Here is a 15,041-nt window from a genome sequence, read left to right on the forward strand (position 1 = left end):
CACCCATTGGGGCAGGGGATATTTGGCAGTCAGGAGTAATTTAACTTAATTAATGGGATGCATATTTGATGGAGGAATAAAATATCCTGGCTCAGCAAAGTGGAAAAGGGGAAAGATTTAGTGGGAGTTAAAGGTGGAGGGGAGAGTAATTTGTGCATTCAGTTACCGCTACTTGAGAGACGGAGAGACAGAGAGTGGGAGTGGGAGAGAGAGAGAGAGAGAGAGTGGGAGAGAGAGAGATGGGAAAGAAGGATATGGGTTGATAAAGATAGAGGGAGTGAGAGTCGGTAGGAAGGAGGGAGGGCAGAAGGAGAGAGAGAGGAGGGGAGGATGAGCGGAAGTGTGTGAGATGGTTGGCGATGTGTGGGTTGACACAAAGCTGAGTTGAAGTGTAGAGGGGAATGGGATGTCCCTCCATTGAGAGAGCAATCAGAGTGACAGCGTTTGAGTTAATTGATATCCGGAGTGAGCCCCCCTCAGTACAAACAGGCACATGGTTTGCAAACTTGTGTCGGAGATGCCGGCTGCTGAGGGCCTTTTAAATATGCATGAGGGTGCTTTTAAAAGGGGGTTCAGCGATGCTGGAGAGCGGTTGGTCCCCCCACCATGCGCGCACACACACATGTATACACACACACAACGTGGTGCCACCAGGCGAACCCGTGGCCCAGTGAAAAGCTTGTCATGCTGCTCTTAATCTCCCCTGGCTCTTTTTAATTGACTTCCTGTAGGTATAGATTATTTCATGGCGAGTTCACTGTGGAGATGTTTGATACCATCCTGGAGACTGGCATCTGGGATGCTGTTAGCTGGCTAGAGATGAGCCACCCATCCGTCGCCTGTCTCTTACTCCCCTCCCGATCTCTCTCTCCTTCTCACTTTCTCCCTGTCTGTATCTCTCACTTTCTCTCTCCCTCTCTCTCTCCTCATCATTCTCTCTCCTTTTTTCTCTCCCTCCGTCTCTCCCTCCCTCTGTGACGGGACAGACTTATTAACATGGGTGAGAGGCAAAATGCAATCACTCATTGCCATCATCATAATTGAGCTGATATACCTGCTCTGTGGTGGCCCTACCCTGACAGGAGAGAGGAGTGGATGGGACGTGTGTGTGTGTGTGTGTGTGTGGCGCTTTGTGTCTGAGAGTAGTTCAGGTTAGGACGGGACAGTGTCTGATCCCCTCTCATTTTCTTTGAAAAAGGTGTTAATATTCAATAATGATTTAATGGGATTAATATTAGAAATGAGATTACACGCCAGCTCAAACAACCAATCAGCCAGGTCAGCCGTGATACAAGTCAGGATTGGACGTCCATCAAAGTCTGAGGACGTCGGGAGATGACATGGAAACCGGGCCACTAGGGGCAACAGTGAGCGCTGTTACCTTCAAGTAGGTTTCGATTGTGGATGTGTATGGGGATGGGGGTGGGGGTGGGGATGGTGGATGGGGATGGTGGCATCTGAGGCATCTGCCTCTGATTCCAAAGGTTGCAAGTTCAAATCCAGTAATAGAACGTTAAAAAAATATATTTTTATTTTAAGCCTATCCCAAACCTTAACCCAAACCTTAACCATTCAGAGTTAATGCCTAACCTTAAGAATGTGGAGTTAATGCCTGAACTTAACCCTAACCTTAACAATTCTGAGTTAATGCCTAAACATAACAATAGCCTTAAAAATTCTGAGGTAATGCCTAAACATAACCATAACCTTAAAAATTCTGAGGTAATGCCTGAGCTTAACCTTAAATACTTTGAAATTCAACGTTTGGAACAACTTTGAAATTTGACGTTTGAGAAATGGATTAACGTCTAATTCTGACCTGAGACTGTGAGAGCTGATAGACTACACAACCATCTTAGCCCAGTGCTTTCCATTGCCCACTTAATTGATTCATTAAAGTTGTAGATTTATTGTATTTCTACTGTACCTACAGTAAATGATTGAAAGTCAACCGTAAACACGATCAGTAGACAGCGTGGCCCTCGAGGCTCGTATCCCTGCCCCTCTCCTTATGGCGATTCCTTATCCATCTCTGACAGCAAAAATATTCCGCCATAAAACCTGGCAACACTGCCTGACATATAAAGCCCTCCGTCACTCCCACCGCCCAGCTCTCCTTTAGCTCTCTCAACACACACCCTCGGACCCTGAAATCACCGGGCCTCCCTGCCAGCCTCGGCTCCCTGGACGGGTATATATGGCCCCCCCAGGTAGCCCCACAGCCTCCATCTTTTAAATACGAGGAAGTAATGGCGGGTGAGTGATGTTGCTTGTGTCCTTGACTGGGATCCTCTGTCAGCTATAGCTACAGCTCACTCGCTCCAGGTCCCTCAGGAGACCTAAAATACCCCCAGAAAAACTCCTCCAAGGCTTGTAGATGTGGTTGCAGCAGTGCAATGCCTGTTTTTGTACCGTGTGTGTGTGTGTGTGAGTGGGTGTATTTGTATAGTCTATGTGTCTGTACTTGTATGCCTGCGTGTGCAATGTGTGTACTCTGTGCACACTCATATGCGCATCGCTAATATCTCACACACATTGTTTTCCTACGTGTCTGTGTGTGTTTTTGTATGTTTTGTGGTAAAGGCATAATCAAGTCCTATACATGCACTCGCCTGCCTGTTGTCCGGCTGTATCCCCTCTAGCCTGAGGGCTGATGTGGGAGTTTAGCGGGTTGGAGGATCCTGGTCACTGAGAGGTTACAACAGGCTCCTTCTACGGCTCCCTCTAAAATCTCCCCGTCATCACAACTGCCATCCGATTGCCCCTCGGCTCCTCACAAGGGGCGAGAGGGCTAAATTTGGGACATGGGGAAGTGTCAAGACTGTGAGGGTGCTGGTCAGCGACAGTGGCCGAGACGCACGTTCCCCCTCGGACATCCACAAGTGTCGGACCTGGTTGGCTTCTCGTAGGGGAGAGGCTGACACGGGTCAGAGGGAGGTGGCGCGTTCTACCAGAGTTCCCGCCACAGCGAGAGTCTGCCATAATGTCTTCTTCTTTCCCTGCCACGTTAACCCTTACCAAGCGGGCTGTGGGCTGAACCCTGCAGCCGCCCGTGAAAGTGCTGACACATCGATTACCAGAGCAGGAACACAGCAGCACGGGGTTGGCGACGAGGGAGGGGATCACGCTCTCTGTGAAGAACCATTTATTTATTAATTCAGTTTATCCAGTCAACTAACAGAGGTCGGTGTTACAGTGAAGCACTAATAATTATTTGTCTCATACGGTTGCATTCCAAATCAAGTTCCACATGGCCAAACTCCCTTATTTCACCAGCCCCCAATATTTATTTTCACTGATGATAAAAGACAAGCATGTACAAATGCCAAAAAAAATTATTTGAAAGTTTTATGTTCTCAAGTATCCTTTTCTTGGGAGTCAGTAGGAGAGAGAAACTGTAGATGAGTTGTCTGTAATGGACAGTAGATGGCGCCATTTTACTTATTAGGACATCAGGAGAACCTCTAATGTTATGTCTGAGTTGTGCCAAATGCATAATCTGTGAGACATGTAATGTGTCCTCTAAAAGTTAAAGAAGTAGCCTGTGCATATTGGCTTGATTTTGCTTAATTTTATGAATACTAAAATATCTATATTTGTTCCATTTTTGCATTCAAGTGAAGTAAAATAGCTGTGCAATATAGCAGTATAATTAGTATAAGTGTACAGTTGAATGGTTTACGTGCAATTTTATTTCTGTATATATTTTCACCATAATTACGATACCATTTTATATCACGCCCACATCAAAAATGTCAGTATGCTTTCGTACACAATTGAATTCAGCAAAACATACATCATCAACCAAGATAATGAAATGCAAAAACATACAGAAACGCATTAAAAGACACGCATTAATACTCAACAAGGGGCCTACTTTCAATATGGTACATTTTTCATGGACTCAATCCCTGGACTTTTTCCTGATACTCTGATACAGAAGTGAGTGTAGGTAGAGAGAGCGGGAGAGAGGCTGGGCACAGGAAGGCAGTGGTATCTGTCTCAGTCTGGGTGTCCCTCCTGGTACTGCTTTAACTAGGACAAGCTCCTCTACGCTGGCGGACCTCAGGGGCCGATCAGCAGGTCTCAGGAGAGCCCCCCCACTAGAGCACCGCGCCGGGCTGTCACGAGGGGGCTGACGTTGGGTGGGTGGTGGGGGTGCATGGTGGTGGGAGGCGACATACCGAGAGGGCAATTACAGCAAGGACAAAGACTACACAGTGATAAGTCCCCACAGCGGCACCCTAATGTAGAGAGCAGGTTAGCCAACTACAAGGAGTGGGGAAATGAGCATTGGTCAATTGTGTGTGTGTGTGTGTGTGTGTGTGTGTGTGTGTGTGTGTGTGTGTGTGTGTGTGTGTGTGTGTGTGTGTGTGTGTGTGTGTGTGTGTGTGTGTGTGTGTGTGTGTGTGTGTGTGTGTGTGTGTGTGTGTGTGTGTGTGTGTGTAACCATCCTGGGGATAATTTTTCTGAGGTGGCCTTGCTACCACTCAGGCCTACCTCACTGACTGTTGCCTCCTTAACCTGATCTGTGCCCTATAATACAGGGAAGCCAAACATTGCTGGTGTTAAACACAAAACCTGCTCATCGTTAGGGACTCATTTGACCATGACCGTAGCCAGAAAAATATCTCAATCAAAGATAATATATTAAAAAAAAAAAATAGATACCATGGATTACATATGCCAATACATGTGGCTCATTGTTGCACCTTAAAATACATGCATTTTATGTGTGAACACATTTAATTAACAAGGATTTTATATCGATCTCTCACTTAACATCTAACAAGTCCTGTCTGCATGTTTCTGATCTAAATTATAAATGTAACATATTGCACATACTGCCTCATAAAAAAAGAAGAAGAATGTTTTTGAATGCCGTGAACAAATCAGTGGAAGAAAGTGAAGTGCATCATTTCCAGAGAGAGGCATCCTCTTCTCCGTTTCTTGGTCACTTTGCATTTCCAGCCTGTTTCTGATTATGTTCAGAGTCCGTTATCAGGGCAACAGATCCCAGATGCAGTAGAGAGAGATGCACTTGATACTGCTGTGTTTGCACACACACGTCTGTGATCAGATAAGCGAGCTAGTGTTGCAGTGCTTATACAAATCAGTGCATGTTCAGAGTGAATAGGACCAGGTAAAGGCAATAAGATACGATGCGATAACCTTTCCGGGAGAGGAGAATAGTTTACAATCTGATTCAGTGGGATTCACAGTGGATGCATTGTGCAGTACATGAACAGTTTTAACAGCCTCTAACAGATTCAGATTTTTAAAAAAAATAACAACTTTTACTGAGAATTCCCACGTTGACCACAGGTGTGATGTCATGTTTCAGATGGTTGATATTGTTTGTTTTCCTGTATGGCGTCACCGTCTGAGACAGGCTGGTGATTTTTTAAAATTTGCTTTGTAAATTGATTATTCCTTACCATCCATGTTAACCAGGGTTGGCTGGCTACTCCTTTCTCTCTTGTTGTGTGTGTTTGTGTGTGTGCGTGTGTGTGTGTGTGTGTGTGTGTGTGTGTGTGTGTGAGAGAGAGAGAAAGAAAGAGAGTGTGTGTGTGCATGCATGTGTGTGTATATATGTGTGTGTGTGTGTGTGTGTGAGTTTGCGTGTGGGCATGCATGTTGGCCTTTGTCAGTATCACAACTGAAATTACACCTTAACACAGTAGCTAGGGTATTTTATCCGGAAATTGTTTTGCCATTTAGTTTTGTTGTTTAATTTTTCCGTGATGAAAATATGCATGATTTTTTCGAAATATTGGTAAGTGTGAGCTTGGAGAGCGGGAGAGAGTGGTAGGCCAGCATTCTCAGGGGCAGAGGGGGTTGAAACATATGTTGCGTGCACTCAGTGCAAGGCTCAGCAGTGATAGTTAAACATTAGGGTGAAGTGTATCCTCTAAGGGGCTGTGTGTTAATGTGTCGGGCTTGTTTTAAACTCAGCCACTGCGGTCCTCACCAGTTAAAACACGAATGCCCTATGTATAACACAGGGTCAAATGGTGCTGAATGGCACACATATTGTGGATAGATTAAAATAATACTACTAATAATGATGATAATAATAATTAATAATAATACAAAATAGTGTTGGTGCAGTTTATGTTAATTTGTTTACCCATGCATTTTAATAACATGGTAATATTTATGCTGGCAGTATTAAATGTCAAATTATCGTAATTGGTTTAACAAGTTAACTTAACAAATAAGGCTGTTTTGTCATGTTTTGTCTTAGGGGTATAAATACATAACTAGATGTACATAATGAATGTAAATATGTGATTATACACAAGACATCTTGACTATGAGAACGATGTGATGTGGACATCCAGAAAGATACTATATATTTTTATTTCTGTTTTAAAGGAATCGATATATATGCATATTGAAAATGCCAATTAATACTGATATATTCAAATTGTGTCATCTATATACTGTATCATTTGGAGATGTATATTTATTCAATATCCTTTAATTAATGCAGAGAGGAGCAATATGATATGTTGTTAATTCTATTGATAGCCTGTTTGCTGAACTATCTGACACATCATAAATCTGCTATGTATAGTAAGTAGGCTATTGCAGTCTTTAGATAAATTATCTCTTCATTTATTTTTATGGCGACTGTCACAGTATGCAGCCTACCAACAGAAAATAGAATAAAATATACACCCCTTTGCAACCATACGCGACTAATCTAATATATTAGTCACCCGCGTTTGTACATGAGTGAGCAATTATTCTAAAAAGTTTCCGCTGCGTGCAGGGGTGACAAAGGGAATATGCGCGAGGACCCTCTCAGGTTGCGCGTGGACACGTTTGACGGCTGCGTTGAGGCGCTGATAGGCCAAACGGTGGCGAGAATCCGCCATTTTTAATCATCTGGACCATGATGGTTTTTAGAAGAGCACACGGCGACCATGACAACTCTAATAATCAGACGAGAAGTATAAAGTTTTATTTTACCGGCAAAACAGAGGGGGAAGGAGTCCTTGTTTTTTTGAGCAGGGATATGAATTTCAGGAATCGGAGATTGGATTTGTCGTGAAAGAATGTCAGCATTAATCAAGGGTTTTTGGGGACAAGGTCGCATGGGTCCTTTCTGCAACAGACCATCCCTCGACCCCCTCCCGGTCTGTTTGTGGGTTTCTAGACTGACAAATATGAGAAGTCGTCTTCATGCACATACGGTATCTGACTAGGACTATATGTTTGGCTCATCAATGTCTGAGACCTCACTGCAATTTCATTTTTTGTTGTTGCCTTTTTCAGGATAATCCCGGTTTGAAAAAAGAAAAAAGAATGATGCTTTGAGGATATAATTAAAGATATCGTTCAAAGAACAACTTTTTGCATATTTGAATTATTACTGTCATTAAAACCACACAAAATATGGAAATATGATTGCCGGAAGCACATAAATCAATGATCAGCAAGGCCTCAGAGCCCAATAAATATGGGGAGTTAAATACTTTAAAATGCAAATCAGGTCTCAAAATTTGCATATGGGTGAATTTAAAGGAAGTGTGCTTCCCAAGACCCTCTGAGGTAGAACGGGGTTGGTGGGAAATCAGGCAGTTATTTTAATTTTAAAGACTCATCCCTGGTCAAGTAGGATTGTTATAAATGATGGCTAGACGAAGTGGGTTGACAGACACGGCTGCATCCGCTTTTGTGGATCCAGAAAGTGCCTTAAGTGATCTGAATAATTAGCAGTTAATTATTCTTCATCCATCTAAATCCGAAAAGGACAGATTATGGGGACAGAATTTATAATTTTTAGCCTGGCGTCCTGTCTTGTCCTAATGTGGTAAACTAAAGTGACTGTGAATAATACCTAGTGACCTTACAGTAATTACGCTTCGCCTAGCAATTTGGTTGCAGTTGCTAATTGAGGGTATTGATTCAGGGAGTTTCATATTAAAAATACATATGTTTTATGCCTGGGATTTTTCTCCCATGTCTTTAATGTATTATTCATTATTATTATTTTTTTTAACAATAATTAGCACACAGGATATGCAACACCAGAGGGTGAAGTGGTTTCTTTGTCCTATCCCTCTGTTGCAGGCAGGTACATTTGGCCAAACTTTGTGCTGAATCTCAAATATGGTTTGTTGTCGTGCTATCTGCTGTATGTAGGAAGAACATCAACGTTTCCCACCAAGTTGACGTCTAATGCTTCAACATGTATGAGAGTCTCAAGGCAGATAAAGATGGTCAATCAATTTTCATAAAGTTATTGTAAGAAGACGATGATGATGATGATAATAGTAGTAATTGTAGATCAATTGATCAGATATAAATCTAATTTAACCGTGTTTAATATGCGAGCAGGCTAATAGAAGTTTCCGTGTCATATACATGGGTTTCTATCCGCAGAGGCACCGATCGGTCCGTAGACATAAAACCCCCAGTGTTGTTGTCCCTAGGCCATTCAAAGACACACAGGCACCAGTGGATCAATGGACATGATGTCTCTTTGTGCATTAACACACGGCTTAGTGTTATGTTAAAAACCTGCCGAGGAGCACCTCCTTGGGAAAAGGATTCAAAAAAGAAAGAAAAATCTGTAGAGTCTGATCTGTGTCCGTGCTCTGTGTGTGTTTGTGGAGGGGGGGGGGGGGGGGGGGCTGTCACTGTGTGTTTGTTGGTGTCAGTGCTCTTCTCGTGGCGCCGCCAGGTATTGACCAGCAGAGAGGATGAAGTGGCTTACTCTGCTTTTTTATTTTTAGCATTTCTGTAACAGAGATACACTGACAGCTTGCAGTTGCGTACTGCGCCGTATATCGCTGATTGAAACGGACAGTGCTTGTTGTTGTGCAGACACTCGCCCTGCCTCGGAATACGTAAACCCGATTTATCTTTTATTCCCAGTTTAACTTCACGCGTCGCTCAAGAGGACACTTACTCCGAGAAATCCCTTGTTTTATAAGATAATGTGACTGTTCACTGATCTGATCTAGGCTCAGTTGAAAAGACACGGCTTTAGCTCTTTCCATGAGTTTTCCCTTTACATGTTTTGACAGAGTCCGACTTCTCTATTTTATTTCTGTCAGGCCGATTAGCTCGTAGTGGAATGTCAGGCTTGGCCCTACCCCTCTGCAATGGACAGAGGCTGGTTGTGGGCATGTATGTGTGATTGTGTTAAACATACCAGCGCTCAATTAGACGTACCAGTTGTTGATGGGCCTCTCTGTTCTCCATGTTAAAGCCTGCTTGGACGCTTCAGCGCAAATCCATGGTGAAGGACTCAATGGCTGCCGTGTAATCCCATTTACTGTACAGCTAATGGCATAGGGCTGCACTGGGAAAGAACCCTCCTTAGAGCGAGAAAGGCTTCATTCGGGTTTGATTCAGACTGACCAGTTAGTCTGACCGCTTACACAGCACATATGCATACTGTATGTGATGTCCAGCGCCCCCTATGTAGACAGAGGCACACACATTGGCCGGAGTGGCCACACACTGACTTGTTGAGCACTGTACGTTCAATCACCAAACGTATCAGTGTAGGATATAGAGGTGCTTTGTCTAGGGAAACTTTGACGGTGTCGCATGAAAAAGGAAATATTTTCTTTGGGATAAAAATGTCTAATAATTTTGATGAGTCGGGAAAAGCAATTTGGGAGTGAAAATGAAGTAACTGAGAACAGACCTCGCGTTCTTGTCACCCATTCCAGCACACGTTTCCCCACAGTGTATGAAGTACAAAGGAGAGAGAGAGACCCATTTCAGACAGGATACGTGGTATATTACCTGTAAAAAATATACGGCAATGTTTATATGAGCCCCTTTCAGACAGTCGCTTATTTACCACTTTCTTGCAGGTATGCCCCTTTTATACATATCAGTGTGTGGGGGCATGGAGGTGCTGTTAAACCATCGGGCCTGTTTGCATTTCAAATTAGGGAGGTGTTTAACAATCGTAGCAGAAAACCATTCACACAGACGTGATACCTGTATTTTGGTTACGGGGTCTGTGAAAATGCAGGAGTCACGACTAGGTCTTTGGGTGGTTTTTAGTTTTCTGTGTTTTTTGTTTGTTTTACCACCTACCCCTTTCAGATTTACAATAAAGCAGGCAAAAAGAAGCAAGCATTGTACATTTGTGGGATTTTGGTCTGTGTATGAAAGGGATAAGAGACCGAGACCGAGAGAGAGAGTGACACTTCCTAACCTCCTGCCAAATGTATCAGCACATATTTCCCTCAGATCATACAGGCCCACAAAGATTGGAAAACAAATCAGACATTGATAAAATCCCATATCTGTTAGGCGAAATACTACCGTGTGCAGTCACAGCAGCAAGATTTGTGGCCCATTGCCACGAGAAATGGGCAAACAGTGGAGCACAGGCAACATTGTAAATACGACCTATATTTATATATCTGTTTATTTATTTTCCCTTTCATACTTCAACTACTTGCACATTGTTACAACACTGTACATAGCCAATAATATAACATTTGAAATGTATATATTATTTTAAAACTTTTGTCAGTGTAATGTTTACTAATGTTTCCCTTGTTTCTTTCCCTTTTTTAGTTTATTGTCTATTCCATTTGCGTTGGCAACGTAAACATATGTTTCCCATGGCAATAACGCCCTTTGAATTGAATTGAGTCGAGAGAGAGATTGAGACGGGGAGAAAGAGAGAGTGGGAGAGAGGCCCGGGAGAGAGAGAGCAGGAGGACAAGAGAGAGAGAGAGCTGTGCTTTCGCCACTGGGTGATGTTTGGTGGTGGGTGGTGGGCTGGTAATTAGGCGTCAGAACACTTAGGCCCAGAGTCTCGCGCAGCGCCCAATTCCCCCTGACGCCACCCGAGACGTGTGAGCTATTTTGCTCTGCAGTTCCTTCTGCTCGGCTGGTCATCTGTCTTCTCCAGGCCCCATCAGCCAGTAGTGCAGCTTCTTGTCTGACCCAAGCCCTGAGGGGCGGAGGGAGGTGGTGGGGGGGAGTCAATACTCAGACCCCTGCTTACTAACTGGACAGACAATAAAGATCAATAGAGGTAAAGGCACATATATTTGACTAATTACTCCAATAATTAAAACTGTCTTTTGCGATTGAAAAAAAATCAGTGCGTGGTCAATTTCCCCAAATGGGTTTGGACACAGTGGACTAATCCTGTATAGGCCTTATTGCTCCCCTGTCATAAAATCATTTAAGAAAACAACATTAGCAAATTTTCTTTTTGGTGGTGGTGGTGACCATATAGACTCACTTATAGACTCACTTAGTGTGTTGTGGTGTGGTCAGTCGCAACATACTGCCAATGTGATCCGTCGGAGTGTCCTATTCTGATTATTGGGCTAATAGCCTTCAAAATGATCATTAACTGAGGCTAAAGAGACATTTTGGTGAGATCTCAGTTTGTAACCCATTGTGAACTGAAGGGAGACCAACACAAGATACAAATACATGAATGAACGAAGCAGTTTGAGCACAACAAATATTCCTAAGTACCAGGCCTAGTCGTTAATATCATTTCACAAAGTGACATAATTGGTCAAGGGAGGCCTTGTGCTTGGATTGGTTTGAGTGCCGTGCATGTGTGTATTATTTGTATGTCCCGTATTGTACAGTACGTGTGGCTGCCTTATTAACAAACGCAATAATCCTACACAACAAAAGGTTTGATAGAGTAAGAGAAAAGGCTTTGGGAGGATGTGAGGGAGAAATGTGCTGCGCCAGAGGATTCCGTAGCGTGCAGAACGGAACGGAGCTACAGCAGCGAGAGAGAGAGAGGAGGGAGACATGCTACGTTTATGTCCGAAGGCATGTTCACGTCCCACTAAAGAGTACTCTTTTTTTACACAGGTAGGCAGTTTGGGGACTAGGCTCTGTACTCTGAACGGAAAACAAGACATAAGAAGAATCAAAGGATGTTTCCCCCCCCCCGTTAATAATGTAACAAATATTCAAATTTCAAAAAAATAAAACCTCCACTTCATCCTTCCTGCTAATCTGAGCTGTAATTTATTCCCACCCAGGGCCATATTAGTATGCTCGCCGGGGGCAAAGTGATTATGACAAGACCAAGTTCCCTCAACTTAGACACTACTCTAAAGAAAGAATGAGAAATAACGCGGTTAGTATTTAGTGAGAAGTATTTAGCATTATTTTGTTTTGCGCAGATATACACACACACACACACACACACACGCTTGCACGTATGCTCACACATGCACACACACATGCACACACACAGATACGTATGTGCGTATGTACGTACAGTATGCACACTCACAAACACGCACACACTCATTAATAATTAGGATAAATTGCAGCTAGATTACCGTGTGTGTGTGTGTGTGTGTGTGTGTGTGTGTGTGTATGCATATCCTGTTTCTGTGCATTTCATTTCATAAAGGCACTTCGGTAAAAAGACTGTACCAACCATCAAATAGACACTTCATTATCGGTGCCGAGAAAATAAATACATTGTGTAGAATAATGATTGCAGTCATTGCTTCATTATATATCAGGCTGTTGTCAGAGAGCAGCTTGAATAAGTGTGTGTGTGTGTGTGTGTGTATGTGTGTGCGCGCCCTTGTGTTTGTTTGTCATTTTACAAATGTGTTTCCGCAAATTAATGTCTGAACCATCCGGGGGAAAAAATCGCACCCTCTCATTTGGTAACCGTGACAAACGATACATTTTGGATAATGATTACAATTCCGTGTATTGTTCCTTTATTCATGAACATGGGGTACGGATTCCCACGTAACGCACCACTACAAACAGCGATCGTTACAGCAATAACTTTGAATACCTGCATATGAAATTTGTCTCACGTGACAGTGACACATTTAACACATAAAATACGGACAGTGTCTCACTCAAAATATGTATTTACATACAATATATGAATACTCTTTACTTCAAGGCTTCGTTGAATATTGGGACACCTTAATTATATCAGTCCTATGACCTATAGGGATGTATGATGTGTGCTGCTGTGTGAATGTGGGAGACCTGCAGCATTAAGAGTGGGGGAGAGGGGACCCCTGTCTGAGTATTGTAGGCACTGTACTGAGTCGCAGCCTGTCACAGCCCATGTCACACTCTCTCCTGATGAGCCCTCTAGTTATGCAATCAACACTATTATTCCTATTCACCGAATACCCGAAATGTACAGTATATATTTAATTTGTAGAAACATTGACAGTTTCGCTTGATTTACGGTGCGGGCCCAACTTTAATTAATTGAAAAATGCATATTACCCCGCGTGCGACTTAATTAATAACTAATTAATCACAGGGCACTTGTTTCAGTGTTTTCTTTGGAGGCACATTTCTGGTTGTCTGACACCCTCACTTGGATTTCCTCCCGTGGTTATTCCAGTGTGAGGTCATGCTTTTCCCCCCAGAGTGGCTGTGGAGCAGATCTGGGTTCAGATGGTATTGGAAATCATTTCAAATACTCTAGCTGGACTTGGTTTAGCTTGCCTGGCGCAAAGGAAATCAGAAAATAGTTGCACACGTACAAATGTTACCCATCTGGCGCTCCAGGTAGGCTATAGCAAATGCCAAAATAGTTTGAAAGATTTCCAGTAGTATTTGAAACCAGCTGTTGATATGAAGGGAGCCCGATAAGGCCTCTGGTAAAGTAGGACTGTGATGCCAGCAGCAAGCATCTCAGGTGAAAAAGACAAAGACAAGTCTGAATGCATGAAAACTTTTTTTGTGTGTTTAAAAAATAACATCTTTGCATCATTATATGGAGCTGAAAATGTATCAAAATTGGCACAATGATTTAATTGCAGACAGAGCAGTAGGTTTCAGTGCAGTACGTGCTGGGCGTCTCGAGTTTGGATTTGGAGGGATATTAGATATTAGCTGCTGGTGTAAATTATCGCAGCAGTAAAGGTCCTATAAAACCTCCACTCTCTGTCAGGTCAAGTCATTACACTCTTTAACAGGCAGGGTGGTTGGACTGTAGTGTGTAGTGTGGTGTGTGTGTGTGGGTGGGGCACTTGCAGGATTTGGTTTCTGCACTGGGGCCAGCCTCTCCTGTTCTTCAACTGGGACCGTGTCTAAACACTGTACAAACACACTGAGAGAGGTGTCCCCCCCCCCCCCCCCCCCACACACACACACCATGGAGGCAAGAGGGTGAGAAAAAAAAACATGTAACCCATACCCCCCCAGCGTGGCATTAGACCGGGTAAATGACGTGGGCTTACCGTAGAGGCCCTGGCTGTGTTTAAAACATAGCTTATCACACACACACACACACACACACACACACACACACACACACACACACACACACACACACACACACACACACACACACACACACACACACACACACACACACACACACGCATGCAGACACACACACACACCTACAAAAGCCTCCAAGGATTCAATAACGAACAGGCTGATATGCACAGACATAGTAAAGGTAACTATTCATATCACCCCATGCAGCCATGGGAGAGGCAGTTTGACACGGTGGAACCGGATGCTATGATCATGGTCAGAAACTGTGAATAAAAGTTTCAGTGTTGGGTGCCTTATACGGATGGATGGGTTCAATAGAAATGGTGTAGGTGCTTTAGAAATGATCATTTCTGATGATAGGGATCACGCCACTATAGAAATGATAGGGATCACGTCGCTATAGAAATTATAAGGATCACGTCGCTGTAGAAATGATAGGGATCACACCACTATAGAAATGATAGGGATCGCGCCGCTATAGAAATGATAGGGATCACGTCGCTATAGAAATGATAGGGATCACGCCGCTATAGAAGTGATAGGGATCACCCCGCTATAGAAATGATAGGGATCACGCCGCTATAGAAATGATAGGGATCACGCCGCTATAGAAATGATCGGGATCACGCCGCTATAGAAATGATAGGGATCACCCCGCTATAGAAATGATAGGGATCGCCCCGCTATAGAAATGATAGGGATCGCCCCGCTATAGAAATGATAGGGATCACGCCGCTATAGAAATTATAGGGATCACGCCGCTATAGAAATGATAGGGATCACACCGCTATAGA

Source organism: Salvelinus fontinalis, unplaced genomic scaffold (genome assembly GCF_029448725.1).
Source record: "Salvelinus fontinalis isolate EN_2023a unplaced genomic scaffold, ASM2944872v1 scaffold_0401, whole genome shotgun sequence".
NCBI classification, from domain to species: Eukaryota; Metazoa; Chordata; class Actinopteri; order Salmoniformes; family Salmonidae; genus Salvelinus; species Salvelinus fontinalis.